Genomic DNA, 5,547 nt, shown 5'->3' with positions numbered 1-5,547 from the left:
CATTGATGATTGGCTGCAATTTAGAATTAGAAAGAAGAGAAGAGTGAAAACTGAGATTTTGGTGTGCTTGAGAGCACCTATTTTAAAATAGTTTGCTTAAAATCCTGTAAAAGTGTTTGAAAAGCAGGTTTTCACATTTTCAGGAGTGTGATTTTTTTTTCTTTCATGTATTTTAACAGGACATTCTAACAAAACCTATGTGGACAGTATGGGTGCATGATATGGTGTTTCTCACCTTGCATTAATAGGATTTGAAATCAATAGCTTCAGGGCTAAAAGATGAGCATCTTCCAAAAACAAAGGACTAACTCCTGTTATTAGCAGCTGTAGTAAAACATTCATGTTGGCTACTTCCTTGAGCATGATAAAAATCGATACAGAGCTAAGTAGGTTACAGTAGGGCAGCAGATATTTCCCTGATTGCTTTATGTTGCAGAGTAATGGATGCAAGGCTGGCTTCCTTGCAAAATAAGAAACTTAAGATAATTATTAATGAATTATTATTCAGAAATATTTTTATTATAGTGACTCTATAATAGTCATTAGTAATAATGAATCAATATTGCCTCAAGGTGCGTGCTCACTATGAGGCACTTCTCTGTGCTCACCTTCTCATCTGATAGAAACAGACTTTCCTGCAATAGATAAAGATGTTTGGTTACCTGAACTGCAGGCTTCACCCATAGATGTGGCACCCCAAATTAATGTCGAGACTGATATGAAGATATGAAACCTCTTAATTCCCCATCCCTTGTGTAACTTTTTTCTTTAATTGTAGTCCAAAATCAGATGGGATTACTAACTGTATGCTTTTATTTATTTATTTCCCCCCCCTATATGTGCAAAGGAAATCCTTTCCATTAATCTTTTCTTCCTGTACACTAGGGGTCTTGCAGCTCAGGGCTGACTCAGGATCATGTACTCAAGTTCCGTGTATTAACACCATGCACGGAAGCATACTTTTACTTATTTTGATGCACTGAAATTACATGATTTGCTATATATATATATATTTTTATATAGATAGATATATATATTTTTTTTTTGCATAGGGAATGCAGAATTGCCCCAACTTTCTTGAGAGTCTGCAAACTGTCCCCAGATAGCTGAGACAGGGGGAGGACCTTGTTGAAGTACAAGGGGTTTCACATAGATGACCTGTTCTGATTTGAAACGATTTAAGATCTCATTCGGACTCTTCTATTTAAAGTATAAGGGAAAGAGCAGATCAAAGAGCACCAGACAGAGATCTGAAAATGGATATGCATTCAGTAGAAGGAAAAAATGGCTTACATTTCATATACTTTCTATTTTCATCCTGTGCGAAACACTTCCTGATCCAGAAATATCTCTCTTTTTTAAAAAGCGCTCAAAATTCAGGATTTCTAACATTGAAAACCGTGTAAGATTGTTGGCAGTTTGCATACCTTAATGTTACAGGACTTTTATCTGGAGGTTAGAATATATGAATCAAATAAGGGAGATGTTACTGAGTATGGATTAATTTTGAAAGGAAAGATGTAACAAAAGGTTATAAAGGTGTGTTTGTTTGTTTGTTTGTTTTTCCAGAAAGTAAGATTTTAAATTTCACTTTGAACTGGTGAATAGTTTTTAATTTGAGTATGAAATCAATTTTGGGAAAACTATTCCATCATGAAATGCTATTATGTGATAACATGTATGATAACACATTATGATAAATTATAATGCATTTTCTGAGCATCTGAGATTTTACTTCTTTATAAAATAATTGTCTTTATACTTTCTCTATTGCACAAAGACAAAAACTTGCTTATTTAAATGTTGTTTGTTTTTTCAAAAACATACACACATTTTTGACTTTTTATACTGATTAGTCTATGGGATAAAAGTGTAGTGATTTATATCAATAGAAGAACTGGCCATTAAAGATGTGTTGGTACCTTATGGCATTTACTAAATTGTTTAAAAAATATTTAGATTGCAATAAAACATCTTAAAATATTATATATATCCTGAAAGAGATAAGTAATTAAACTAAACCATAGAACTACATAAATTATTTTTTCATTTTATTATGTAGTGATATTAAGACCAATGTTTTCCTATCAACATAGATAGGATATTTCTCCCTATCAGTTATACCCTATTGCCTTGGAGGAAATAGAAATAAAGCTGGTATTTCAACAAACTATTAATGCATTTATAAAATGCCTTCAAAAGGCAGAAAAAAAACACATACTTTTTATTGGTAATTCAAAAAATATTTTACATTTTATATTTTTCTCAGTCACTATTTCATTGTCACATTGACAATGGTTTACACAGTTTTACAAGCTATAAAGAAGTCAAGGAATATGGCTGAAGTCATAATTTCTTTATCTTATATTCTGAAATATTCTGAAAGTAAGGAGAACTAAGCTTTTGTTTTATCAAAGTTCTGACAAAAAGTACTTTAGTGCTGGGATTTTCAGGTAAAATTCTAAAAAGAACTTTGATGACTGGGCTATTTTCTCTTGTTGGCTAGAGGGAAATGTTGTGTGCTACCAAAACCAGCACTCTTGGAAATTGTTCTGCAGTTGTAGTTTAAATATGTTTTTCCTCACAGGTTACCAATTCATCCTTTTTCAGAAGTATATTAAGCTCCAATTCTGTAAACACTTAAACCAGTACTGCCAATAATTTCAGATTCAGGGCTTTAAACACTTCTGAAAAAAAATTAATGGTTGAGTCTGGCCTGCAAGCAGAAATGTGAGGGTGCAAAATCCAGGATCAAATGCTTCATTCTTTCTTGATTGTAAATTGAATTCAGGTTATACAGATTTGGCTAAAATTAGGCCCTCGGGTAGTTATTTGGTTTAGTTAGTGCTATTAGAAAAATTGTTTTAGAGGAAAGATGGAGGTTATTTCAATTCCATGTGTTCAGTTTTTTAACAAGGCTGTACATTAGAAAAAAAATACCACATAGTAACAGGCAAAATCACTTCTTGCAAATCCATTCTTTAATGAAAATTCTTCTAGCAATCCCTCTTCTGTAAGTTGGAAATAAATTTTGGTTCCATATTTTTACAGAAGTTTGTTAGATATCGTAGATATAATTGTTAAAAAGAACTCATATAGAAGAAAGAGCCCATCCAACGCACAGTAACAGATTAACAAATATCTAAATGATGAAAAAAAAAATCTGATATGGCAAACATCCAAAAAAATACTAAGTATTTTAAAAAGAAAAAAAAAAAAACACGTTTCACATGTTCAATCATTTTTTAGGCATCTGTTCTCCATAGGGTTTGTTGTATGGACTTCTTCATTTTTGCCTTTTTTTAATAAAATTTGTTCTGCTTCTTTTGAGGAGGGTAGTTCTTTTATTCCTCAGTCAGCTTTCCCAGATCTTCAGATTTTTGTTTTGTTGGTTTGCTTGCATGTTGTTTTTGTTGTTGTTTTTAATTTTTAAGTTTCTGTCAATTCTGAGGCTTTATATCTTATGGGCATTTTTCACATACCAAGAAAGTGTTGAAGCAAATTGAAAATATTTCCAAACTTTTTCTCGAACCCTCAGTGAAGCTCTACTGCTTTCAAGAACAGCAGTAATAACAATCTCCTGCTTTTTGTAGTGCTCTCAGTCCCTGTTTGCCCAGGTCTCAGACCTCTGACCCCAGAAGGCAGCAGTATGTCCCATCTTCCATCCTTAGGGCCAGGGCTCTTGGCATTTGGCTTAGTTGTTCCACAGACATTTAATGGTGGTGCATTTGTGTTGCCATCCTGGTACAAACCCACTGTTAGCCTCATTTGCACTTCTTCACATCACAATATGACTATATATATATATATATTTATTATTATTATTTTATATTGAAAAATGGCTAAAAGCCCTTCCTGACCTTTTTATCTTGCTGGCAATGCCACAACCTCTCTATTAATAACAGGCTTTGAGGAGTGTTTTGTCTGCACTGGCAGCATATTTCTTACTCAGTTTGGTATCTGCAATAACAGTACTTTTTTGAAGTGCAAAAGGCATCTATAAAAATCAAGCCCATTTCCCTGCTTAAAATCAGCCACAGTCATTGCTGCTTCCAGCTCGCATTATGCTTTACATCTTTTTGTTGAAATTCCATCTGCGATGATTGTCGGTGAGCAGTTGCCATCAGTGAAGGTGAAGGCCCCTCACTGAAGTGGCACGAATAATGTGCTTCGTCAAAGAGTGTGTTATGCTTGTTTGGCTTCAGTGTTTACTGATTTCTTGGGCAAGATCTTCAGTTCCTAACAATGTCCTGTGGAGCCAAAGCATCTGTGTAGAGTGGCATTGTCCTTGAAGGCAATGCTAGCGGGAAGCTGGGGAAGAGAAGAGCTATTTTTCATTTCCTAGGAGACCTTAATTTGTCCCTTTCAGACAGATAGTGCCAGTGAGGCTGTTTTCATGTACCTGCTCTCCACACGGTCTGCACAGCTTCTGAGAGGTCACTTGAAATCTTTAACTTTCCTAGACAGAAATCATAGTATCACAGAATCATAGAATCATTCAGGTTTGAAAAGAAACTTAAGATCATTAAGTCCAGACATCAACCTAACACTTCACCTCCGACACTAAACCATGTCTCTAAGCACCACATCCACATGTCTCTTAAATACCTCCAGGGATGGCAACTCCACCGCTTCCCTGGGCAGCCTGTTCCATTGCCTAACCACCCTTTCCACGAAGAAATTCTTCCTAATATCCTATATAAACCTCCCCTGGTGCAACTTGAGGCTGTTTCCTTACATCCTATCACTTGTCACCTGAGAAATAAATACTAATGGAGTGGCTTAAAAAGCTGCAAGCTCATATTGGTGCAACCACATGCAAAATTTACACAGTCCTTGCTGGGCCTTTACGGATTGGTTTTGTACATGTAGGCCTACAGTGGTTTCCACAGGAGCACAGAGGTCCCAGCCAGCCAGCTGGTCCCCTGGGGATGAGTGAGGCACATTAGCAGGTCTCCAAGCATCCCTGGTTATTCCTGGCCCAGCACTTGATCCAGTCTCCTCCTCCCACCCTCAGGCCCCCCACCAGCCCTGTCAGTAACCCACTCACCCTGAGCCATGCCACTGGTGGGCCTCTTCTGCCAGCTCAGAGCTAATCCTGGGACCGGTCCCCCCCACCAGGGTGGTGTCCATCTGCAACCCCCCTGGCTGTCCAGGAGCCTCATCTGCAGATATTTTCCTGCAGGTGGTCAGCCAGGTGATAATTGGCATGGATGGTTTGTATTTTCCCCACTGGCCTCGTGTTTTCTTCCACGAGTCCTGCATTGCCTCTTGTATTTTACCTTGCCTGGTGAGGCTGTTTCTCCCCGTGACGCGTACCTCTCCCCATGGGCCAGTTATGTAAGGTATTGCTGCTCGGTGTTTATCCAGCCCTACATCTCGATCCCCTGTAGAGAGCACATTGTGTATCCTACTGGCAGCAAACAAAAGCAGCTTCCTATACAAAATACACAAGCCCCGCTTCTGTGCCTGCGTGTTTAGGCAAACACACTTCTGCGTTTCGGGACGCAAAGGAAGAACGCTATCCGTGCCTGCTTTCCCGGTGAC

General features: G+C 37.5%; 1 long non-coding RNA gene across 1 annotated transcript; it reads right to left on the bottom strand.

The window, feature by feature from the left end:
- Nucleotides 1–2,959: 2,959 nt before the first annotated feature.
- LOC310892983 lies at nucleotides 2,960–5,044 on the bottom strand. Its single transcript, XR_014578607.1, has 2 exons — nucleotides 4,403–5,044; nucleotides 2,960–4,311 (listed from the first exon to the last, which is right to left on the bottom strand). It is a non-coding gene; the product is annotated as an uncharacterized lncRNA (long non-coding RNA).
- Between the last annotated feature and the right edge of the window lie 503 nt (nucleotides 5,045–5,547).

This window comes from Anser anser, assembly GCF_964211835.1.
Source record: "Anser anser genome assembly, chromosome: 1".
NCBI classification, from domain to species: domain Eukaryota; kingdom Metazoa; phylum Chordata; class Aves; order Anseriformes; family Anatidae; genus Anser; species Anser anser.
This window is presented reverse-complemented; position numbering and strand designations above follow the sequence as displayed.